Consider the following 27,470-nt stretch of genomic DNA (forward strand, 5'->3'; position numbering starts at 1 on the left):
ACCGACTGTAAGAAGAGACTCTATTCTTGTACTGAAGGCGGCATTATGCCTTTAGTATTTAATTCCGATGCAAATTCTGTGTTTCATCGTCAATGTGAAGGTACAAGGAATACATTGTACCTGCAGTGGTGTATCGGAAACTAATATTGGTCTCACAGGGAATGCTCAAAGCACCGACTGTAAGAGGAGTCTCTATTCTTGCAGTTATGGCGGCATTGTGCCATTTGCATTTAATTCCGATGTAATATCAGTGTTTCATCGTCAATATGTATGTCTAAGGAATACATTGAACCTTGAGTGGTGTATCGGAAACAAATACTGGTCTCACAGGGAATGCTCAAAGCACCGACTGTAAGAAGAGTCTCTATTCTTGTACTTATTGCGGCATTGTGCCTTTTGTATTTAGTTCCGATTCGATCTCTGTGTTTCATCGTCAATGCGATGGTCCAAGGAATACATTGAACCTGCAATGGTGTATCGGAAACTAATACTGGTCTCACAGGAAAGGATCAAAGCACAGTCTCTAAGAAGCCTCACTTATCTTGCCGTTAAGGCGGCATTGTTCCTTTTGAATTTAATTCCGATGTAATTTCAGCGTTCCATCATCAATGAGTATGTCCAAGGAATACATTGAACCTGGTGTGGTGTATCGGAAACTAATACTGGTCTCACAGGGAATGCTCAAAGCACCGACTGTAAGAAGAGTCTATTTTCTTGTCCTGAAGGCGGCATTAGGCCTTTAGTATTTAATTCCGATGCGAATTCTGTGTTTCATCGTCAATGTGAAGGTCCAAGGAACACATTGAACCTGCAGTGGTGTATCGGAAACTAATACTGGTCTCACAGGGAAAGCTCAAAGAACCGACTGTAAGAAGAGTCTCTATTCTTGTACTTAAGGCGGCATTGTGCCTTTTGTATTTGATTCCGATGCGATTTCTGTGTTTCATCGTCAATGTGATGGTCCAAGGAATACATTGAACCTGCAGTGGTGTATCGGATACTATTTACTGGTCTCACAGGCAATGCTCAAAGCACCGACTGTAAGAAGAGTCTCTATTCTTGTACTTAAGGCGGCATTGTGCCTTTTGCATTTAATTCCGATGCGATTTCTGTGTTTCATCGTCAATGTGAAGGTACAAGGAATACATTGTACCTGCAGTGGTGTTTCGGAAACTAATACTGATCTCACAGGGAATGCTCAAAGCACCGACTGTAAGAGGAGTCTCTATACTTGCACTTATGGTGGCATTGTGCCTTTTGTATTTAATTCCAATGTAATTTCAGTGTTTCATCGTCAATGTGTATGTCTAAGGAATACATTGAACCTGCAATGGTGTATCGGAAACTAATACTGGTTTCACAGGAAATGCTCAAAGCACCGACTGTAAGAAGAGTCTCTATTCTTGTGCTTGTTGCGGCATTGTGCCTTTTGTATTAATTCCGAGGCGATTTCTGTGATTCATCGCCAATGCGTATGTCCAAGGAATCCATTGAACCTGCAGTGGTGTATCAGAAACTAATACTGGTCTCACAGGGAATGCCCAAAGCATCGACTGTAGGAAGATTCTCAATTCTTGTACTTAAGGCGGCATTGTGCCTTTTGTATTTAAGTCCGATGCGATTTCTGTGTTTCATCGTCAATGTGAAGTTCCAAGGAATACATTGTACCTGCTGAGGTGTATCGGAAACTAATACTGGTCTCACAGGGAATGCTCAAAGCACCGACTGTATGAAGGGTCACTATTCTGGCACTTATGGCGGCATTGTGCCTTTTGAGTTTAATTCCGATTCGATTTCTGTGTTTCATTGTCAATGTGTATGTCTAAGGAATACATTGAACCTGCTGAGGTGTATCGGAAACTAATACCGGTCTCACAGGGAATCCTCAAAGCACCGAATGTAAGAAGAGTCTCTATTCTTGTACGTAGGGCGGCATTGTGCCTTTTTTATTTAATTCCGATGCGATTTCTGTGTTTGATCGTCAATGCTTATGTCCAAGGAATACATTGATCCTGCAGTGGTATATCGGAAACTAATACTGGTCTCACAGGGAATGCTCAAAGCACCGGCTGTAAGAAGAGTCTCTATTCCTGTACTTAAGGCGGCATTGTGCCTTTTGTATTTAATTCCGATGCGATTTCTGTGTTTCACCGTCAATGCGAAGGTCCAAGGAACACATTGAACCTGCAGTGGTGCATCGGAAACTAATACTGGTCTCACAGGAAAGGATCAAAGCACAGACTCTAAGAAGTCTCACTCATCTTGCAGTTAAGGCGGCATTGTTCCTTTTGTATTTAATTCCGATGTAATTTCAGTGTTTCATCGTCAATGAGTATGTCCAAGGAATACATTGAACCTGGAGTGGTGTATCGGAAATTAATACTGGTCTCACAGGGAAAGCTCAAAGCACCGGCTGTAAGAAGAGTCTCTATTCATGCACGTATGGCATCATTGTGCCTTTTGTATTTAATTCCGATGTAATTTCAGTGATTCATCGTCAATGTGTATGTCTAAGGAATACATTGAACCTGCAGTGGTGTGTCGGAAACTAGTACTGGTCTCACAGGGAAAGCTCAAAACACCGACTGTAAGAAGAGTCACAATTCTTGTACTTAAGGCGGCATTATGCCTTTTGTATTTAATTCCAGTGCGATTTCTGTGTTTCATCATCAATGTGAAGGTCCAAGGAATACATTGCACCTGCAGTGGTGTATCGGAAACTAATACTGGTCTCACAGGAAAGGATCTAATCACAGACTCTAAGAAGTCTTATTCTTCCTGCACTTACGGCGGCATTGTTCCTTTTGTATTAAATTCCGATGTAATTTCAGTGTTTCATCGTCAATGTGTATGTCCTAGGAATACATGGAATCTGCAGTGGTGTATCGGAAGCTAATACTGGTTTCACAGAGAATGCTCAAAGCACCGACTGTAAGAAGAGTCTCTATTCTTGTACATAAGGCGGCATTGTGCCATTTGTATCTAATTCCGATGCCATTTCTGTGTTCCATCGTCAATGTGAACGTCCAAGGAATACATTGTACCTGCAGTGGTGTATCGGAAACTAGTACTGGTCTCGTAGGGAATGCTCAAAGCACCGACTGTAAGAAGAGTCTATGTTCTTGCACTTATGGCGGCATTGTGACTTTTGTATTTAATTCCGATGTAATTTCAGTGTTACATTGTCAATGTGTATGTCTAAGGAATACATTGAACCTGCAGTGGTGCATCAGAAACTAATACTGGTCGCACAGGGAATGCTCAAAGCACCGACTGTAAGAAAAGTCTCTATTCTTGTACGTAAGGCGGCATTGTGCATTTTGTATTTCATTCCGATGCGATTTCTGTGTTTCATCGTCAATGTGTATTTCCAAGGAATACACTGAACCTGCAGTGGTGTATCGGAAACTAATACTGGTCTCTTAGGCAATGCTCAAAACACCGACTGTAAGAAGAGTCTCTATTCTTGTACTTATGGCGGCATTGTGCCTTTTGCATTTAATTCCGATGCGATTTCTGTGTTTCATCGTCAATGTGAAGGTACAAGGAATACATTGTACCAGCAGTGGTGTATCGGAAACTAATACTGGTCTCACAGGGAATGCTCAAAGCACCGACTGTAAGAGGAGTCTCTATTCTTGCACTTATGGTGGCATTGTGCCTTTTGTATTTAATTCCAATGTAATTTCAGTGTTTCTTCGTCAATGTGTATGTCTAAGGAATACATTGATCCTGCAGTGGTGTATCGGAAACTAATACTGGTCTCACAGGGAATGCTCAAAGCACCGTCTGTAAGAAGAGTCTTTATTCTTGTACGTAAGGCGGCATTGTCCCTTTTGTATTAGTTCCGAGGCGATTTCTGTGTTTCATCGTCAATGCGTATGTCCAAGGAATCCATTGAACCTGCAGTGGTGTATCGGAAGCTAATACTGGTCTCACAGGGAATGCTCAAAGCATCGACTGTAGGAAGAGTCTCAATTCTTGTACTTAAGGCGGCATTGTGCCTTTTGTATTTAATTCCGATGCGATTTCTGTGTTTCATCGTCAATGTGATGTTCCAAGGAATACATTGAACCTGCAGTGGTGTATCGGAAACCAATACTGGTCTCAAAGAGAATGCTCAAAGCACCGACTGTAAGAAGAGTCTCTATTCTTGTACTTAAAGCGGCATTGTGCCTTTTGTATTTAATTCCGATGCGATTTCTGTGTTTCATCGTCAATGTGAAGTTCCAAGGAATACATTGTACCTGCTGAGGTGTATCGGAATCTAATAATGGTCTCACAGGGAATGCTCAAAGCAACGACTATAAGAAGGGTCTCTATTCTGGCACTTATGGCGGCATTGTGCCTTTTGTGTTTAATTCCGATGCGATTTCTGTGTTTCATTGTCAATGTGTATGTCTAAGGATTACATTGCACCTGCAGTGGTGTATCGGAAACTAATACCGGTCTCACAGGGATTGCTCAAAGCACCGACTGTAAGAGGAGTCTCTATTCTTGTACTTAAAGCGGCATTGTGCCTTTTGTATTTAATTCCGATGCGATTTCTGTGTTTCATCGTCAATGTGAAGTTCCAAGGAATACATTGAACCAGCAGTGGTATATCGGAAACTAATACTGGTCTCACAGGGAATGCTCAAAGCACCGACTGTAAGAAGAGTCTCTATTCCTGTACTTAAGGCGGCATTGTGCATTTTGTATTTAATTCCGATGCGATTTCTGTGTTTCACCGTCAATGCGAAGGTCCAAGGAATACATTGAACCTGCAGTGGTGTATCGGAAACTAATACTGGTCTCACAGGAAAAGATCAAAGCACAGACTCTAAGAAGTCTCACTCATCTTGCAGTTAAGGCGGCATTGATCCTTTTGTATTTTATTCCGATGTAATTTCAGTGTTTTATCGTCAATGAGTATGTCCAAGGAATACATTGAACCTGGAGTGGTGTATCGGAAACTAATACTGGTCTCACAGGGAATGCTCAAAGCACCGGCTGTAAGAAGAGTCTCTATTCATGCACGTATGGCGGCATTGTGCCTTTTGTATTTAATTCCGATGTAATTTCAGTGATTCATCGACAATGTGTATGTCTAAGGAATACATTGAATCTGCAGTGGTGTATCGGAATCTAGTACTGGTCTCACAGGGAAAGCTCAAAGCACCGACTGTAAGAAGAGTCACTATTCTTGTACTTAAGGCGGCATTATGCCTTTTGTATTTAATTCCAATGCGATTTCTGTGTTTCATCATCAATGTGATGGTCCAAGGAATACATTGCACCTGCAGTGGTGTATCGGAAACTAATACTAGTCTCACAGGAAAGGATCAAAGCACAGACTCTAAGAAGTCTCATTCTTCTTGCACTTAAGGCTGCATTGTTCCTTTTGTATTAAATTCCGATGTAATTTCAATGTTTCATCGTCAATGTGTATGTCCTAGGAATACATGGAATCTGCAGTGGTGTATCGGAAGCTAATACTGGATTCACAGGGAATGCTCAAAGCACCGACTGTAAGAAGAATCTCTATTCTTGTACTTAAGGCGGCATTGTGCCATTTGTATCTAATTCCGATGCCATTTCCGTGTTCCATCGTCAATGTGATGGTCCAAGGAATACATTGTACCTGCAGTGGTGTATCGGAAACTAGTACTGGTCTCGCAGGGAATGCTCAAAGCACCGACTGTAAGAAGAGTCTATGTTCTTGCACTTATGGCGGCATTGTGACTTTTGTATTTAATTCCGATGTAATTTCAGTGTTTCATTGTGAATGTGTATGTCTAAGGAATACATTGAACCTGCAGTGGTGCATCAGAAACTAACACTGGTCTCACAGGGAATGCTCAAAGCACCGACTGTAAGAAAAGTCTCTATTCTTGTACGTAAGGCGGCATTGTGCATTTTGAATTTCATTCCGATGCGATTTCTGTGTTTCATCGTCAATGTGTATGTCCAAAGAATACACTGAACCTGCAGTGGTGTATCGGAAACTAATACTGGTCTCTTAGGCAATGCTCAAAGCACCGACTGTAAGAAGAGTCTCTATTCTTGTACTTAAGGCGGCATTGTGCCTTTTGCATTTAATTCCGATGCGATTTCTGTGTTTCATCGTCAATGTGAAGGTGCAAGGAATACATTGTACCTGCAGTGGTGTATCGGAAACTAATACTGGTCTCACAGGGAATGCTCAAAGCACCGTCTGTAAGAAGAGTCTTTATTCTTGTACGTAAGGAGGCATTGTCCCTTTTGTATTAATTCCGAATCGATTTCTGTGTTGCATCGTCAATGCGTATGTCCAACGAATCCATTGAACCTGCAGTGGTGTATCGGAAGCTAATACTGGTCTCACAGGGAATGCTCAAAGCATCGACTGTAGGAAGAGTCTCAATTCTTGTACTTAAGGCGGCATTGTGCCTCTTGTATTTATTTCCGATGCGATTTCTGTGTTTCATCGTCAATGTGATGTTCCAAGGAATACATTGAACCTGCAGTGGTGTATCGCAAACCAATACTGGTCTCAAAGAGAATGCTCAAAGCACCGACTGTAATTAGAGTCTCTATTCTTGTACTTAAGGCGGCATTAGGCATTTTTTATTTAATACCGATGCGATTTCTGTGTTTCATCGTCAATTTGAAGGTCCAAGGAATACATTGTCCGTGCAGTGGTGTATCGGAAACTAATACTGGCCTCATAGGGAAGTTCAAAGCACCGACTGTAAGAAGGAGTCACTATTCATGCACTTATGGCGGCATTGTGCCTTTTGTATTTAATTCCGATGTAATATCAGTGTTTCATCGTCAAAGTGTATGTCTAAGGAATACATTGAACCTGCAGTGGTGTATCGGAAACTAATACCGGTCTCAAAGGGAATGCTCAAAGCACCGAATGTAAGAAGTCTCTATTCTTGTACGTAAGGCGGCATTGTGCCTTTTGTATTTAATTCCGATGCGATTTCTGTGTTTCATCGTCAATGCGTGTGTCCAAGAAATACATTGAACCTGCAGTGGTATATCGGAAACTAATACTGGTCTCACAGGGAATGCTCAAAGCACCGACTGTAAGAAGAGTCTCTATTCTTGTACTTAAAGCGGCATTGTGCCTTTTGTATTTAATTCCGATGCGATTTCTGTGTTTCATCGTCAATGTGAAGGTCCAAGGAATACATTGAACCTGCAGTGGTGTATCGGAAACTAATACTGGTCTCACAGGAATGGATCAAAGCACAGACTCTAAGAAGTCTCACTCATCTTGCATTTAAGGCGGCATTGTTCCTTTTGTATTTAATTCCGATGTAATTTCAGTGTTTCATCGTTAATGAGTATGTCCAAGGAATACATTGAACTTGGAGTGGTGTATCGGAAACCAATACTGGTCTCACAGGGAATGCTCAGAGCACCGACTGTAAGAAGAGTCTCTATTCTTGTACGAAAAGCGGCATTGTGCCTTTTGTATTTAATTCCGATGCGATTTCTGTGTTTCATCGTCAATGTGTATGTCCAAGGAATACATTGAACCTGCAGTGGTGTATCAGAAACTAATACTGGTCTCACAGGGAATGCTCAAAGAACCGACTGTAAGAAGAGTCTCTATTCTTGTACTTAAAGCGGCATTTTGCCATTTGTATTTAATTCCGATGCGATTTCTGTGTTTCATCGTCAATGTGAAGGTACAAGGAATACATTGTACCTGCAGTGGTGTATCGGAAACTAATACTGGTCACACAGGGAATGCTCAAAGCACCGACTGTAAGAGGAGTCTCTATTCTTGCATTAATGGCGGCATTGTTCCTTATGTATTTAATTCCGATGTAATTTCAGTGTTTCATCGTCAATGTGTATGTCTAAAGAATACATAGAACCTGCAGTGGTGTATCGGAAACTAATACTGGTCTCACAAGGAATGCTCAAAGCACCGACTGTAAGAAGAGTCTCTATTCTTGTACTCAAGGCGGCATTGTGCATTTTGTATTTAATTCCGATCCGATTTTTGTGTTTCCTCGTCAATTTGAAGGTCCAAGGAATACATTGTACCTGCAGTGGTGTATCGGAAACTAATACTGGCCTCACAGGGAATGCTCAAAGCACCGACTGTAAGAAGAGTCTCTATTCATGCATGTATGGCGGCATTGTGCCTTTTGTATTTAATTCCGATGTAATTTCAGTCTTTCATCATCAATGTGTATGTCTAAGGAATACATTGAACCTGCAGTGGTGTACCGTAAACTAATACTGGTCCCACAGGGAATGCTCAAACCACCGACTGTAAGAGGAGTCTCTATTCTTGCACTTATGGCGGCATTGTGCCATTTGTATTTAATTCCGATGTAATTACAGTGTTTCATCGTCAATGTGTATGTCTAAGGAATACATTGAACCTGCAGTGGTGTATCGGAATCTAATACTGGTCTCACAGGGATTGCTCGAAGCACCGACTGTAAGAAGAGTCCCTATTCTTGTACTTATAGCGGCATTGTGCCTTTTGTATTTAGTTCCGATTCGATCTCTGTGTTTCATCGTCAATGCGAAGGTCCAAGGAATACATTGAACCTGCAGTGGTGTATCGGAAACTAATAATGGTCTCACAGGAAAGGATCAAAGCACAGACTCTAAGAAGTCTCACTCATCTTGCCGTTAAGGCGGCATTGTTCCTTTTGTATTTAATTCCGATGTAATTTCAGTGTTCCATCGACAATGAGTATGTCCAAGGAATACATTGACCCGGGAGTGGTGTATCGGAAACTAATACTGGTCTCACAGGGAATGCTAAAAGCACCGACTGTAAGATGAGTCTCTATTCTTGTACGTAAGGCGGCATTGTGCCTCTTGTATTTAATTCCGATGCGATTTCTGTGTTTCATCGTCAATGTGTATGTCCAGCAATACATTGAACCTGCAGTGGTGTATCGGAAACTAATACTGGTCTCACAGGAAATACTCAAAGCACCGACTGTAAGAAGAGTCTCTATTCTTGAACTTAAAGCGGCATTGTGCCTTTTGTATTTAATTCCGATGCGATTTCTGTGTTTCATCGTCAATGTGAAGGTACAAGGAATACATTGTACCTGCAGTGGTGTATCGGAAACTAATACTGGTCTCGCAGGGAATGCTCAAAGCACTGACTGTAATAAGAGTCTATGGTCTTGCACTTATGGCGGCATTGTGCAATTTGTATTTAATTCCGATGTAATTTCAGTGTTTCATCGTCAATGTGTATGTCTAAGGAATACATAGAACCTGCAGTGGTGTATCGGAAACTAATACTGGTCTCACAGAGAATGCTCAAAGCACCGACTGTAAGATGAGTCTCTTTACTTGTTCTTAAGGCGTCATTGCGCATTTTGTATTTAATTCCGATGCGATTTTGTGTTTCATCGTCAATTTGAAAGTCCAAGGAATTCATTGTACCTGCAGTGGTGTATCGGAAACTAATACTGGCCTCACAGGGAATGCTCAAAGCACCGACTGTAAGAAGAGTCTCTATTCTTGTACGTAAGGCGGCATTGTGCATTTTGTATTTAATTCCGATGCGTTTTCTGTGTTTCATCGTCAATGCATATGTCCAAGGAATACATTGCACCTGCAGTGGTATATCGGAAACTAATACTGGTCTCACAGGGAGTGCACAAAGCACCGACTGTAAGAAGAGTCTCTATTGTTGTACTTAAGGCGGCACTGTGCCTTTTGTATTTAATTCCGATGCGATTTCTGTGTTACATCGTCAATGCGAAGGTCCAAGGAATACATTGAACCTGCAGTGGTGTATCGGAAACTAATACAGGTCTCACAGGGAACGCTAAAAGCACCGGCTGTAAGAAGAGTCTCTATTCTTGTACTTATTGCGGCATTGTGCCTTTTGTATTTAGTTCCGATTCGATTTCTATGTTTCATTGTCAATGCGAAGGTCCAAGGAATACATTGAACCTGCAGTGGTGTATCGGAAACTAATCCTGGTCTCACAGGAAAGGATCAAAGCACAGACCTTAAGAAGTCTTACTCATCTTGCCGTTAAGGCGGCATTGTTCCTTTTGTATTTAATTCCGATGTAATTTCAGTGTTTCATCGTCAATGAGTATGTCAGAGGAATACATTGAACCTGGAGTGGTGTATCGGAAACTAATACTGGTCCCACAGGAAAGGATCAAAGCACAGACTCTAAGAAGTCTCACTAATCTTGCAGTTAAGGCGGCATTGTTCCTTTTGTATTTAATTCCGATGTAATTTCAGTGTTTCATCGTCAATGAGTATGTCCAAGCAATACATTGAACCTGCAGTGGTGTATCGGAAACTAATACTGGTCTCACAGGGAATGCTCAAGGCACCGACTGTAAGAAGAGTCTCTACTCTTGTACCTATTGCGGTATTGTGCATTTTGTATTTAGTTCCGATGTGATTTATGTGTTTCATCGTCAATGCGAAGGTCCAAGGAATACATTGAACCTGCAGTGGTGTATCGGAAACTAATACAGGTCTCACAGGAAAGGATCAAAGCACAGACTCTAAGAAGTCTCACTCATCTTGCAGTTAAGGCGGCACTGTTCCTTTTGTATTTAATTCCGATGTAATTTCAGTGTTTCATCGTCATTGAGTATGTCCAAGGAATACATTGAACCTGGAGTGGTGTATCGGAAACTAATACTGGTCTCACAGGGAATGCTCAAAGCACCGACTGTAAGAAGAGTCTCCATTCTTGTACGTAAGGCGGCATTGTGCCTTTTGTATTTAATTCAGATGCGATTTATGTGTGTCATCGTCAATGCGTATGTCCAAGGAATACATTGAACCAGCAGTGGTGTATCAGAAACTAATACTGGTCTCACAGGGAATGCTCAAAGCACCGACTGTAAGAAGAGTCTCTATTCTTGTACTTAAGGCGGCATTGTGCCTTTTGTATTTAATTCCGATGCGATTTCTGTGTTTCATCGTCAATGTGTATGTCCAAGCATTACATTGAACCTGCAGTTGTGTATCGGAAAATAATACTGGTCTCACAGGAAATGCTCAAAGCACCGACTGTAAGAAGAGACTCTATTCTTGTACTGAAGGCGGCATTATGCCTTTAGTATTTAATTCCGATGCAAATTCTGTGTTTCATCGTCAATGTGAAGGTACAAGGAATACATTGAACCTGCAATGGTGTATCGGAAACTAATACTGGTCTCACAGGAAAGGATCAAAGCACAGTCTCTAAGAAGCCTCACTTATCTTGCCGTTAAGGCGGCATTGTTCCTTTTGAATTTAATTCCGATGTAATTTCAGTGTTCCATCATCAATGAGTATGTCCAAGGAATACATTGAACCTGGTGTGGTGTATCGGAAACTAATACTGGTCTCACAGGGAATGCTCAAAGCACCGACTGTAAGAAGAGTCTATATTCTTGTACTGAAGGCGGCATTAGGCCTTTAGTATTTAATTCCGATGCGAATTCTGTGTTTCATCGTCAATGTGAAGGTCCAAGGAATACATTGAACCTGCAGTGGTGTATCGGAAACTAATACTGGTCTCACAGGGAAAGCTCAAAGAACCGACTGTAAGAAGAGTCTCTATTCTTGTACTTAAGGCGGCATTGTGCCTTTTGTATTTGATTCCGATGCGATTTCTGTGTTTCATCGTCAATGTGAAGGTCCAAGGAATACATTGAACCTGCAGTGGTGTATCGGATACTATTTACTGGTCTCACAGGCAATGCTCAAAGCACCGACTGCAAGAAGAGTCTCTATTCTTGTACTTAAGGCGGCATTGTGCCTTTTGCATTTAATTCCGATGCGATTTCTGTGTTTCATCGTCAATGTGAAGGTACAAGGAATACATTGTACCTGCAGTGGGGTATCGGAAACTAATACTGATCTCACAGGGAATGCTCAAAGCACCGACTGTAAGAGGAGTCTCTATACTTGCACTTATGGTGGCATTGTGCCTTTTGTATTTAATTCCAATGTAATTTCAGTGTTTCATCGTCAATGTGTATGTCTAAGGAATACATTGAACCTGCAATGGTGTATCGGAAACTAATACTGGTCTCACAGGAAATGCTCAAAGCACCGACTGTAAGAAGAGTCTCTATTCTTGTGCTTATTGCGGCATTGTGCCTTTTGTATTAATTCCGAGGCGATTTCTGTGATTCATCGTCAATGCGTATGTCCAAGGAATCCATTGAACCTGCAGTGGTGTATCAGAAACTAATACTGGTCTCACAGGGAATGCCCAAAGCATCGACTGTAGGAAGATTCTCAATTCTTGTACTTAACGCGGCATTGTGCCTTTTGTACTTAAGTCCGATGCGATTTCTGTGTTTCATCGTCAATGTGAAGTTCCAAGGAATACATTGTACCTGCAGAGGTGTATCAGAAACTAATACTGGTCTCACAGGGAATGCTCAAAGCACCGACTGTATGAAGGGTCACTATTCTGGCACTTATGGCGGCATTGTGCCTTTTGAGTTTAATTCCGATTCGATTTCTGTGTTTCATTGTCAATGTGTATGTCTAAGGAATACATTGAACCTGCAGTGGTGTATCGGAAACTAATACCGGTCTCACAGGGAATCCTCAAAGCACCGAATGTAAGAAGAGTCTCTATTCTTGTACGTAGGGCGGCATTGTGCCTTTTTTATTTAATTCCGATGCGATTTCTGTGTTTCATCGTCAATGCTTATGTCCAAGGAATACATTGATCCTGCAGTGGTATATCGGAAACTAATACTGGTCTCACAGGGAATTCTCAAAGCACCGACTGTAAGAAGAGTCTCTATTCCTGTACTTAAGGCGGCATTGTGCCTTTTGTATTTAATTCCGATGCGATTTCTGTGTTTCACCGTCAATGCGAAGGTCCAAGGAACACATTGAACCTGCAGTGGTGTATCGGAAACTAATACTGGTCTCGTAGGGAATGCTCAAAGCACCGACTGTAAGAAGAGTCTATGTTCTTGCACTTATGGCGGCATTGTGACTTTTGTATTTAATTCCGATGTAATTTCAGTGTTTCATTGTCAATGTGTATGTCTAAGGAATACATTGAACCTGCAGTGGTGCATCAGAAACTAATACTGGTCTCACAGGGAATGCTCAATGCACCGACTGTAAGAAAAGTCTCTATTCTTGTACGTAAGGCGGCATTGTGCATTTTGTATTTCATTCCGATGCGATTTCTGTGTTTCATCGTCAATGTGTATTTCCAAGGAATACACTGAACCTGCAGTGGTGTATCGGAAACTAATACTGGTCTCTTAGGCAATGCTCAAAACACCGACTGTAAGAAGAGTCTCTATTCTTGTACTTATGGCGGCATTGAGCCTTTTGCATTTAATTCCGATGCGATTTCTGTGTTTCATCGTCAATGTGAAGGTACAAGGAATACATTGTACCAGCAGTGGTGTATCGGAAACTAATACTGGTCTCACAGGGAATGCTCAAAGCACCGACTGTAAGAGGAGTCTCTATTCTTGCACTTATGGTGGCATTGTGCCTTTTGTATTTAATTCCAATGTAATTTCAGTGTTTCTTCGTCAATGTGTATGTCTAAGGAATACATTGATCCTGCAGTGGTGTATCGGAAACTAATACTGGTCTCACAGGGAATGCTCAAAGCACCGTCTGTAAGAAGAGTCTTTATTCTTGTACGTAAGGCGGCATTGTCCCTTTTGTATTAATTCCGAGGCGATTTCTGTGTTTCATCGTCAATGCGTATGTCCAAGGAATCCATTGAACCTGCAGTGGTGTATCGGAAGCTAATACTGGTCTCACAGGGAATGCTCAAAGCATCGACTGTAGGAAGGGTCTCAATTCTTGTACTTAAGGCGGCATTGTGCCTTTTGTATTTAATTCCGATGCGATTTCTGTGTTTCATCGTCAATGTGATGTTCCAAGGAATACATTGAACCTGCAGTGGTGTATCGGAAACCAATACTGGTCTCAAAGAGAATGCTCAAAGCACCGACTGTAAGAAGAGTCTCTATTCTTGTACTTAAAGCGGCATTGTGCCTTTTGTATTTAATTCCGATGCGATTTCTATGTTTCATCGTCAATGTGAAGTTCCAAGGAATACATTGAACCAGCAGTGGTATATCGGAAACTAATACTGGTCTCACAGGGAATGCTCAAAGCACCGACTGTAAGAAGAGTCTCTATTCCTGTACTTAAGGCGGCATTGTGCATTTTGTATTTAATTCCGATGCGATTTCTGTGTTTCACCGTCAATGCGAAGGTCCAAGGAATACATTGAACCTGCAGTGGTGTATCGGAAACTAATACTGGTCTCACAGGAAAAGATCAAAGCACAGACTCTAAGAAGTCTCACTCATCTTGCAGTTAAGGCGGCATTGATCCTTTTGTATTTAATTCCGATGTAATTTCAGTGTTTCATCGTCAATGAGTATGTCCAAGGAATACATTGAACCTGGAGTGGTGTATCGGAAACTAATACTGGTCTCACAGGGAATGCTCAAAGCACCGACTGTAAGAAGAGTCACTATTCTTGTACTTAAGGCGGCATTATGCCTTTTGTATTTAATTCCAATGCGATATCTGTGTTTCATCAACAATGTGATGGTCCAAGGAATACATTGCACCTGCAGTGGTGTATCGGAAACTAATACTAGTCTCACAGGAAAGGATCAAAGCACAGACTCTAAGAAGTCTCATTCTTCTTGCACTTAAGGCTGCATTGTTCCTTTTGTATTAAATTCCGATGTAATTTCAGTGTTTCATCGTCAATGTGTATGTCCTAGGAATACATGGAATCTGCAGTGGTGTATCGGAAGCTAATACTGGATTCACAGGGAATGCTCAAAGCACCGACTGTAAGAAGAGTCTCTAATCTTGTACTTAAGGCGGCATTGTGCCATTTGTATCTAATTCCGATGCCATTTCTGTGTTCCATCGTCAATGTGATGGTCCAAGGAATACATTGTACCTGCAGTGGTGTATCGGAAACTAGTACTGGTCTCGCAGGGAATGCTCAAAGCACCGACTGTAAGAAGAGTCTATGTTCTTGCACTTATGGCGGCATTGTGACTTTTGTATTTAATTCCGATGTAATTTCAGTGTTTCATTGTGAATGTGTATGTCTAAGGAATACATTGAACCTGCAGTGGTGCATCAGAAACTAATACTGGTCTCACAGGGAATGCTCAAAGCACCGACTGTAAGAAAAGTCTCTATTCTTGTACGTAAGGCGGCATTGTGCATTTTGAATTTCATTCCGATGCGATTTCTGTGTTTCATCGTCAATGTGTATGTCCAAAGAATACACTGAACCTGCAGTGGTGTATCGGAAACTAATACTGGTCTCTTAGGCAATGCTCAAAGCACCGACTGTAAGAAGAGTCTCTATTCTTGTACTTAAGGCGGCATTGTGCCTTTTGCATTTAATTCCGATGCGATTTCTGTGTTTCATCGTCTATGTGAAGGTGCAAGGAATGCATTGTACCTGCAGTGGTGTATCGGAAACTAATACTGGTCTCACAGGGAATGCTCAAAGCACCGTCTGTAAGAAGAGTCTTTATTCTTGTACGTAAGGAGGCATTGTCCCTTTTGTATTAATTCCGAATCGATTTCTGTGTTGCATCGTCAATGCGTATGTCCAACGAATCCATTGAACCTGCAGTGGTGTATCGGAAGCTAATACTGGTCTCACAGGGAATGTTCAAAGCATCGACTGTAGGAAGAGTCTCAATTCTTGTACTTAAGGCGGCATTGTGCCTTTTGTATTTATTTCCGATGCGATTTCTGTGTTTCATCGTCAATGTGATGTTCCAAGGAATACATTGAACCTGCAGTGGTGTATCGGAAACCAATACTGGTCTCAAAGAGAATGCTCAAAGCACCGACTGTAATTAGAGTCTCTATTCTTGTACTTAAGGCGGCATTAGGCATTTTTTATTTAATACCGATGCGATTTCTGTGTTTCATCGTCAATTTGAAGGTCCAAGGAATACATTGTCCGTGCAGTGGTGTATCGGAAACTAATACTGGCCTCATAGGGAAGTTCAAAGCACCGACTGTAAGAAGGAGTCACTATTCATGCACTTATGGCGGCATTGTGCCTTTTGTATTTAATTCCGATGTAATATCAGTGTTTCATCGTCAAAGTGTATGTCTAAGGAATACATTGAACCTGCAGTGGTGTATCGGAAACTAATACCGGTCTCAAAGGGAATGCTCAAAGCACCGAATGTAAAAAGTCTCTATTCTTGTACGTAAGGCGGCATTGTGCCTTTTGTATTTAATTCCGATGCGATTTCTGTGTTTCATCGTCAATGCGTATGTCCAAGAAATACATTGAACCTGCAGTGGTATATCGGAAACTAATACTGGTCTCACAGGGAATGCTCAAAGCACCGACTGTAAGAAGAGTCTCTATTCATGCACGTATGGCGGCATTGTGCCTTTTGTATTTAATTCCGATGTAATTTCAGTCTTTCATCATCAATGTGTATGTCTAAGGAATACATTGAACCTGCAGTGGTGTACCGTAAACTAATACTGGTCTCACAGGGAATGCTCAAAGCACCGACTGTAAGAAGAGTCTCTATTTTTGTACGTAAGGCGGCATTGTGCCTTTTGTATTTAATTCCGATACGATTTCTGTGTTTCATCGTCAATGCGTATGTCCAAGGAATACATTGAACCTGCAGTGGTATATCGGAAACTAATACTGGTCGCACAGGGAATGCTCAAACCACCGACTGTAAGAGGAGTCTCTATTCTTGCACTTATGGCGGCATTGTGCCATTTGTATTTAATTCCGATGTAATTTCAGTGTTTCATCGTCAATGTGTATGTCTAAGCACTACATTGAACCTGCAGTGGTGTATCGGAAACTAATACTGGTCTGACAGGGAATGCTCAAAGCACCGACTGTAAGAAGAGTCTCTATTCTTGTACTTATTGCGGCATTGTGCCTTTTGTATTTAAACCCGACTCGATTTCTGTGTTTCATCGTCAATGCGAATGTCCAAGGAATACATTGAACCTGCAGTGGTGTGTCGGATACTAATACTGGTCTCACAGGAAAGGATCAAAGCACAGACTCTAAGAAGTCTTACTCATCTTGCCGTTAAGAAGGCATAGTTCCTTTTGTATTTAATTCCGAAGTAATTTCAGTGTTTCATCGTCAATGAGTATGTCCAAGGAATACACTGAACCATGAATGGTGTATCGGAAACTAATACTGGTCTCACAGGGAAAGCTCAAAGCACCGACTGTAAGAAGAGTCTCTATTCTTGCTCTAATGGCGGCATTGTGCCTTTTGTATTTAATGCCGATGTAATTTCAGTGTTTCATCGTCAATGTGTATGTCTAAGGAATTCATTGAATCTGCAGTGGTGTAACGGAAACTAATGCTGGTCTCACAGGGAATGCTCAAAGCACCGACTGTAAGAAGAGTCTCTATTCTTGTACTTATTGCGGTATTGTGCATTTTGTATTTAGCTCCGATGCGATTTCTGTGTTTCATCGTCAATGCGAAGGTCCAAGGAATACATAAAATCTGCAGTAATGTATCGGAAACTAATACTGGTCTCACAGGAAAGGATCAAAGCATAGACTCTAAGAAGTCTCACTCATCTTGCAGTTAAGGCGGCATTGTTCCTTTTGTAATTAATTCCGATGTAATTTCAGTGTTTCATCGTCATTGAGTATGTCCAAGGAATACATTGAACCTGGAGTGGTGTATCGGAAACTAATACTGGTCTCACAGGGAATGCTCAAAGCACCGACCGTAAGAAGAGTCTCAATTCTTGTACTTAGGGCGGCATTGTGCCTTTTGTATTTAATTGCGATGCGATTTCTGTGTTTCAACGTCAATGTGAAGGTACAAGGAATACATTGTACCAGCAGTGGTGTATCGGAAACTAATACTGGTCTCACAGGGAATGCTCAAAGCACCGACTGTAAGAGGAGTCTCTATTCTTGCACTTATGGCGGCATTGTGCCATTTGTATTTAATTCCGATGTAATTTCAGTGTTTCATCGTCAATGTGTATGTCTAAAGAATACATTGAACCTGCAGTGGTGTATCGGAATCTAATACTGGTCTCACAGGGATTGCTCAAAGCACCGACTGTAAGAAGAGTCTCCATTCTTGTACTTATTGCGGCATTGTGCCTTTTGTATTTAGTTCCGATTCGATCTCTGTGTTTCATCGTCAATGCGAAGATCCAAGGAATACATTGAACCTGCAGTGGTGTATCGGGACTAATAATGGTCTCACAGGAAAGGAACAAAGCACAGACTCTAAGAAGTCTCACTCATCTTGCCGTTAAGGCTACATTGTTCCTTTTGTATTTAATTCCCATGTAAATTCAGTGTTTCATCGTCAATGAGTATGTCTAAGGAATACATTGAACCTCGATTGGTGTATCGGAAACTAATACTGGTCTCACAGGGAATGCTAAAAGCACCGACTGTTATTTGAGTCTCAATTCTTGTACGTAAGGCGGCATTGTACCTTTTGTATTTAATTCCGATGCGATTTCTGTGTTTCATCGTCAATGTGTATGTCCAAGCAATACATTGAACCTGCAGTGGTGTATCGGAAACTAATATTGGTCTCACGCGAAATGCTCAAAGGACCGACTGTAAGAAGAGTCTCTATTCTTGTACTGAAGGCGGCATTATGCCTTTAGTATTTAATTCCGATGCGAATTCTGTGTTTCATCGTCAATGTGAAGGTCCAAGGAATACATTGCACCTGCAGTGGTGTATCGGAAACTAATACTGGTCTCACAGGAAAGGATCAAAGCACAGACTCTAAGAAGTCTCATTCTTCTTGCACTTAAGGCGGCATTGTTCCTGTTGTATTTGATACCGATGTAACATCAGTGTTTCGTTGTCAATGTGTATGTCTAAGGAATACATTGAACCAGCAGTGGTGTATCAGAAACTACTACTGGTCTCACAGGGAATGCTCAAAGCACCGACTGTAAGAAAAGTCTCTATTCTTGTACTTAAGGCGGCATTGTGCATTTTGTATTTAATTCCGATGCGATTTCTGTGTTTCATCGTCAATGTGAAGGTCCAAGGAATACATTGAACCTGCAGTGGTGTATCGGAAACTAATACTGGTCTCACAGGAAAGGATCAAAGCACAGACTCTAAGAAGTTTCACTCATCTTGCAGTTAAGGCGGCATTGTTCCTTTTGTATTTAATTCCGATGTAATTTCAGTGTTTCATCGTTAATGAGTATGTCCAAGGAATACATTGAACTTGGAGTGGTGTATCGGAAACTAATACTGGTCTCACAGGGAATGCTCAAAGCACCGACTGTAAGAAGAGTCTCTATTCATGTACGAAAAGCGGCATTGTGCCTTTTGTATTTAATTCCGATGCGATTTCTGTGGTTCATCGTCAATGTGTATGTCCAAGGAATACATTGAACCTGCAGTGGTGTATCAGAAACTAATACTGGTCTCACAGGGAAAGCTCAAAGCACCGACTGCAAGAAGAGTCTCTATTCTTCTACTTAAGGCGGCATTGTGCCTTTTGTATTTAACTCCAGTGCGATTTCTGTGTTTCATCGTCAATGAGAAGGTCCAAGGAATACATTGCCCCTGCAGTGGTGTATCGGAAACTAATACTGGCCTCACAGGGAATGCTCAAAGCACCGACTGTAAGAAGAGTCTCTATTCATGCACGTATGGCATCATTGTGCCTTTTGTATCTAATTCCGATGTAATTTCAGTGTTCCATCATCAATGTGTATGTCTAAGGAATACATTGAACCTGCAGTGGTGTACCAGAAACTAATACTGGTCTCACAGGGAATGCTCAAAGCACCGACTGTAAGAAGAGTCTCTATTTTTGTACGTAAGGCGGCATTGTGCCTTTTGTATTTAATTCCGATGTAATTTCAGTGTTTCATCGTCATTGAGTATGTCCAAGGAATACATTGAACCTGGAGTGGTGTATCGGAAACTAATACTGGTCTCACAGGGAATGCTCAAAGCACCGACCGTAAGAAGAGTCTCTATTCTTGTACTTAGGGCGGCATTGTGCCTTTTGTATTTAATTGCGATGCGATTTCTGTGTTTCATCGTCAATGTGAAGGTCCAAGGAATACATTGTACCTGCAGTGGTGTATCGGAAACTAATACTGGCCTCACAGGGAATGCTCAAGGCACCGACTGTAAGAAGAGTCTCTATTTTTGTACGTAAGGCGGCATTGTGCTTTTTGTATTTAATTCCGATACGATTTCTGTGTTTCATCGTCAATGCGTATGTCCAAGGAATACATTGAACCTGCAGTGGTGTATCGGAAACTAATACTGGCCTCAAAGGGAATGCTCAAACCACCGACTGTAAGAGGAGTCCCTATTCTTGCACTTATGGCGGCATTGTGCCATTTGTATTTAATTCCGATGTAATTTCAGTGTTTCATCGTCAGTGTGTATGTCTAAGGAATACATTGAACCGGCAGTGGTGTATCGGAATCTAATACTGGTCTCACAGGGATTGCTCGAAGAACCGACTGTAAGAAGAGTCTCTATTCTTGTACTTATAGCGGCATTGTGCCTTTTGTATTTAGTTCCGATTCGATCTCTGTGTTTCATCGTCAATGCGAAGGTCCAAGGAATACATTGAACCTGCAGTGGTGAATCGGAAACTAATAATGGTCTCACAGGAAAGGATCAAAGCACAGACTCTAAGAAGTCTCACTCATCTTGCCGTTAAGGCGGCATTGGTCCTTTTGTATTTAATTCCGATGTAATTTCAGTGTTCCATCGTCAATGAGTATGTCCAAGGAATACATTGAACCTGGAGTGGTGTATCGGAAACTAATACTGGTCTCACAGGGAATGCTCAAAGCACCGACTGCAAGAAGAGTCTCTATTCTTGTACTTATGGCGGCATTGTGCCTTTTTTATTAAATTCCGATGCAATATCTGTTTTTCATCGTCAAAGTGAAGGTCCAAGGAATACATTGCACCGGCAGTGGTGTATCGGAAACTAATACTGGTCTCACAGGAAAGGATCAAAGCACAGACTCTAAGAAGTCTCATTCTTCTTGCACTTAAGACGGCGTTGTTCCTTTTGTATTTAATACCGATGTAATTTCAGTGTTTCATCGTCAATGTGTATCTCCTAGGAATACATGGAATCTGCAGTGGTGTATCGGAAGCTAATACTGGTCTAACAGGGAATGCTCAAAGCACCGACTGTAAGAAGAGTCTCTATTCTTGTACTTAAGGCGGCATTGTGCCATTTGTATTTAATTCCGATGCCATTTCTGTGTTCCATCGTCATTGTGAAGGTCCAAGGAATACATTGTACCTGCAGTGGTGTATCGGAAACTAGTACTGGTCTCGCAGGGAATGCTCAAAGCACTGACTGTAATAAGAGTCTATGGTCTTGCACTTATGGCGGCATTGTGCCATTTGTATTTAATTCCGATGTAATTTCAGTGTTTCATCGTCAATGTGTATGTCTAAGGAATACATAGAACCTGCAGTGGTGTATCGGAAACTAATACTGGTCTCACAGGGAATGCTCAAAGCACCGACTGTGAGAAGAGTCTCTTTTCTTGTTCTTAAGGCGTTATTGTGCATTTTGTATTTAATTCCGATGCGATTTTTGTGTTTAATCGTCAATTGGAAGGTCCAAGGAATACATTGCACCTGCAGTGGTGTATCGGAAACTAATACTGGCCTCACAGGGAATGCTCAAAGCACCGACTGTAAGAAGAGTCTCTATTCTTGTACGAAAAGCGGCATTGTGCCTTTTGTATTTAATTCCGATGCGATTTCTGTGTTTCATTGTCAATGAGTATGTCCAAGGATTACATTGAACCTGGAGTGGTGTATCGGAAACTAATTCTGGTGTCACAGGGAATGCTCAAAGCACCGACTGTAAGAAGAGTCTCTATTCTTGTACGAAAAGCGGCATTGTGCCTTTTGTATTTAATTCCGATGCGATTTCTGTGTTTCATTGTCAATGAGTATGTCCAAGGATTACATTGAACCTGGAGTGGTGTATCGGAAACTAATTCTGGTGTCACAGGGAATGCTCAAACCACCGACTGTAAGAAGAGTCTCTATTCTTGTACTTAAGGGGGCATTGTGCCTTTTGTATTTAATTCCGATGCGATTTCTGTGTTTCATCGTCAATGTGAAGGTACAAGGAATACATTGTACCTGCAGTGGTGTATCGAAAACTAATACTGGTCTCACAGGGAATTCTCAAAGCACCGACTGTACGAGGAGTCTCTATTCTTGCACTTATGGCGGCATTGTGCCATTTGTATTTAATTTCGATGTAATTTCAGTGTTTCATCGTCAATGTGTATGTCTAAGCACTACATTGAACCTGCAGTGGTGTATCGGAAACTAATACTGGTCTGACAGGGAATGCTCAAAGCACCGACTGTAAGAAGAGTCTCTATTCTTGTACTTATTGCGGCATTGTGCCTTTTGTATGTAGTTACGACTCGATTTCTGTGTTTCATCGTCAATGCGAAGGTCCAAGGAAGACATTGAACCTGCAGTGGTGTATCGGAAACTAATACTGGTCTCACAGGAAAGGATCAAACCACAGACTCTAAGAAGTCTTACTCATTTTGCCGTTAAGAAGGCATAGTTCCTTTTGTATTTAATTCCGATGTAATTTCAGTGTTTCATCGTCAATGAGTATGTCCAAGGAATACATTGAACCTGGAGTGGTGTATCGGAAACTAATACTGGTCTCACAGGGAAAGCTCAAAGCACCGACTGTAAGAAGAGTCTCTATTCTTGCTCTAATGGCGGCATTCTGCCTTTTGTATTTAATTCCGATGTAATTTCAGTGTTTCATCGTCAATGTGTATGTCTAAGGAATTCATTGAATCTGCAGTGGTGAATCGGAAACTAATACTGGTCTCACAGGGAATGCTCAAAGCACCGACTGTAAGAAGAGTCTCTATTCTTGTACTTATTACGGTATTGTGCATTTTGTATTTAGCTCCGATGCGATTTCTGTGTTTCATCGTCAATGCGAAGGTCCAAGGAATACATAAAACCTGCAGTAATGTATCGGAAACTAATACTGGTCTCACAGGAAAGGATCAAAGCATAGACTCAAAGAAGTCTCACTCATCTTGCAGTTAAGGCGGCATTGTTCCTTTTGTATTTAATTCCGATGTAATTTCAGTGTTTCATCGTCATTGAGTATGTCCAAGGAATACATTGAACCTGGAGTGGTGTATCGGAAACTAATACTGGTCTCACAGGGAATGCTCACAGCACCGACCGTAAGAAGAGTCTCTATTCTTGTACTTAGGGCGGCATTGTGCCTTTTGTATTTAATTGCGATGCGATTTCTGTGTTTCATCGTCAATGTGAAGGTACAAGGAATACATTGTACCAGCAGTGGTGTATCGGAAACTAATACTGGACTCACAGGGAATGCTCAAAGCACCGACTGTAAGAGGAGTCTCTATTCTTGCACTTATGGCGGCATTGTGCCATTTGTATTTAATTCCGATGTAATTTCAGTGTTTCATCGTCAATGTGTATGTCTAAAGAATACATTGAACCTGCAGTGGTGTATCGGAATCTAATACTGGTCTCACAGGGATTGCTCAAAGCACCGACTATAAGAAGAGTCTCCATTCTTGTACTTATTGCGGCATTGTTCCTTTTGCATTTAGTTCCAATTCGATCTCTGTGTTTCATCGTCAATGCGAAGATCCAAGGAATACATTGTACCTGCAGTGGTGTATCGGAAACTAATATTGGTCTCACAGGAAAGGATCAAAGCACAGACTCTAAGAAGTCTCACTCATCTTGACGTTAAGGCGGCATTGTTCCTTTTGTATTTAATTCCGATGTAAATTCAGTGTTTCATCGTCAATGAGTATGTCTAAGGAATACATTGAACCTCGATTGGTGTATCGGAAACTAATACTGGTCTCACAGGGAATGCTAAAAGCACCGACTGTTATTTGAGTCTCAATTCTTGTACGTAAGGCGGCATTGTACCTTTCGTATTTAATTCCGATGCGATTTCTGTGTTTCATCGTCAATGTGTATGTCCAAGCAATACATTGAACCTGCAGTGGTGTATCGGAAACTAATAGTGGTCTCACACGAAATGCTCAAAGCACCGACTGTAAGAAGAGTCTCTATTCTTGTACTGAAGGCGGCATTATGCCTTTAGTATTTAATTCCGATGCGAATTCTGTGTTTCATCGTCAATGTCAAGGTCCAAGGAATACATTGAACCTGGAGTGGTATATCGCAAACTAATACTGGTCTCACAGGGAATGCTCAAAGTACCGACTGTAAGAAGAGTCTCTATTCTTGTACTTATGGCGGCATTGTGCCTTTTTTATTAAATTCCGATGCAATATCTGTGTTTCATCGTCAATGTGTATGTCCAAGGAATACATTGAACCTGCAGTGGTGTATCGGAAACTAATACTGGTCTCACAGGGAAAGCTCAAAGCACCGACTGCAAGAAGAGTCTCTATTCTTCTACTTAAGGCGGCATTGTGCCTTTTGTATTTAATTCCAATGCGATTTCTGTGTTTCATCGTCAATGAGAAGGTCCAAGGAATACATTGCACCTGCAGTGGTGTATCGGAAACTAATACTGGTCTCACAGGAAAGGATCGAAGCACAGACTCTAAGAAGTCTCATTCTTCTTGCACTTAAGGCGGCATTGTTCCTGTTGTATTTAATACCGATGTAATATCAGTGTTTCGTTGTCAATGTGTATGTCTAAGGAATACATTGAACCAGCAGTGGTGTATCGGAAACTAATACAGGTCTCACAGGGAACGCTAAAAGCATCGGCTGTAAGAAGAGTCTCTATTCTTGTACTTATTGCGGCATTGTGCCTTTTGTATTTAGTTCCGATTCGATTTCTGTGTTTCATTGTCAATGCGAAGGTCCAAGGAATACATTGAACCTGCAGTGGTGTATCGGAAGCTAATACTGGTCTCACAGGGAATGCTCAAAGCACCGACTGTAAGAGGAGTCTCTATTCTTGCACTGATGGTGGCATTGTGCCTTTTGTATTTAATTCCATTGTAATTTCAGTGTTTCATCGTCAATGTGTAAGTCTAAGGAATACATTGAACCTGCAGTGGTGTATCGGAAACTAATACTGGTCTCACAGGGAATGCTCAAAGCAACGACTGTAAGAAGAGTCTCTAGTCTTGTGCTTATTGCGGCATTGTGCCATTTGTATTTAATTCCGATGCCATTTCTGTGTTCCATCGTCAATGTGAAGGTCCAAGGAATACATTGTACCTGCAGTTGTGTATCGGAAACTAGTACTGGTCTCACAGGGAATGCTCAAAGCACCGACTGTAAGAAGAGTCTCTATTCTTGTACGTAAGGCGGCATTGTGCCTTTTGTATTAATTCCGAGGTGATTTCTGTGTTTCATCGTCAATGCGTATGTCCAAGGAATCCATTGGACCTGCAGTGGTGTATCGGAAGCTAATACTGGTCTCACAGGGAATGCTCAAAGCATCGACTGTAGGAAGAGTCTCAATTCTTGTACTTAAGGCGGCATTGTGCATTTTGTATTTAATTCCGTTGCGATTTCTGTGTTTCATCGTCAATATGAAGTTCCAAGGAATACATTGTACCCGCTGTGGTGTATCGGAAACTAATATTGGTCTCACAGGAAAGGATCAAAGCACAGACTCTAAGAAGTCTCACTCATCTAGCAGTTAAGGCGGCATTGTTCCTTTTGTATTTAATACCGATGTAATTTCAGTATTTCATCGTCAATGTGTATGTCTAAGGAATACATTGAACCTGCAGTGGTGTATGGGAAACTAATACTAGTCTCACAGGGAATGCTGAAAGAACCGACTGTCAGAAGAGTCTCTATTCCTGTACGTAAGGCGGCCTTGTGCCTTTTGTGTTTAATTCCGATGCGATTTCTGTGTTTCATCGTCAATGCGTATGTCCAAGGAACACATTGAAACTGCAGTGGTATAACGGAAACTAATACTGGTTTCACCGGGAATGCTCAAAGCACCGACTGTAAGAAGAGTCTCTATTCTTGTACTTAAGGCGGCATTGTGCCTTTTGTATTTAATTCCGATGCGTTATCTGTGTTTCATCGTCAATGCGAAGGTCAAAGGAATACATTGAACCTGCAGTGGTGTATCGGAAACTAATACTGGTCTCACAGGAAAGGATCAAAGCACAGACTCTAAGAAGTTTTACTCATCTTGCCGTTAAGGCGGCATTGTTCCTTTTGTATTTAATTCCGATGTAATTTCAGTGTTTCACCGTCAATGAGTATGTCCAAGGAATACATTGACCTGGAGTGGTGTATCGGAAACTATAACTGGTCTCACAGGGAAAGCTCAAAGCACCGACTGTAAGAAGAGTCTCTATTCTCGTGCGTAAGGCAGCATTGTGCCTTTTGTATTTAATTCCGATGCGATATCTGTGTTTCATCGTCAATGTGTATGTCCAAGGAATACATTGAACCTGCAGTGGTGTATCTGAAACTAATACTGGTCTCACAGGGAATGCTCAAAGCACCGACTGTAAGAAGAGTCTCTATTCTTCTACTTAAGGCGGCATTGTGCCTTTTGTATTTAATTCCGATGCGATTTCTGTGTTTCATCGTCAATGTGAAGGTAGAAGGAAAACATTGTACCAGCAGAGGTGTATCGGAAACTAATACTGGTGTCACAGGGAATGCTCAAAGCACCGACTGTAAGAGGAGTCTCTATTCTTGCACTTATGGAGGCATTGTTCCATTTGTATTTAATTCCGATGTAATTTTATTGTTTCACCGTCAATGTATATGTCTAAGGAATACATTGAACCTGCAGTGGTATATCGGAAACTAATATTGGTCTCACAGGGAATGTTCAAAGCACCGACTGTAAGAAGAATCTCTATTCTTGTACTTATTGCGGCATTGTGCCTTTTGTATTTAGTTCCGATTCGATATCTGTGTTTCATCGTCAATGCGAAGGTCCAAGTAATACATTGAACCTGCAGTGGTGTATCGGAAACTAAAACTGGTCTCACAGGAAGGGATCAAAGCACAGACTCTAAGAAGTCTCACTCATCTTGCCGTTAAGGCGGCATTGTTCCTTTTGTATGTAATTCCGATGTAATTTCAGTGTTTCATCGTCAATGAGTATGTCCAAGGAATACATTGAACCTGGAGTTGTGTATCGGAAACTAATACTTTTCTCACAGGGAATGCTCAAAACACCGACTGTTAGAAGAGTCTCTATTCTTGTACGTAAGGCGGCATTGTGCCTTTTGTATTTAATTCCGATGCGATTTCTGTGTTTCATCGTCAATTGGAAGTTCCAAGGAATACATTGTACCAGCTGTGGTGTATCGGAAACTAATACTGGTCTCACAGGGAATGCTCAAAGCACCGACTGTAAGAAGGGTCTCTATTCTGGCACTTATGGCGGCATTGTGCCTTTTGTGTTTAATTCCGATGCAATTTCTGTGTTTCATTGTCAATGTGTATGTCCAAGGAATACATTGAACCTGCAGTGGTGTATC

Source organism: Schistocerca americana, chromosome 8 (assembly GCF_021461395.2).
Source record: "Schistocerca americana isolate TAMUIC-IGC-003095 chromosome 8, iqSchAmer2.1, whole genome shotgun sequence".
Taxonomy (NCBI): Eukaryota; Metazoa; Arthropoda; class Insecta; order Orthoptera; family Acrididae; genus Schistocerca; species Schistocerca americana.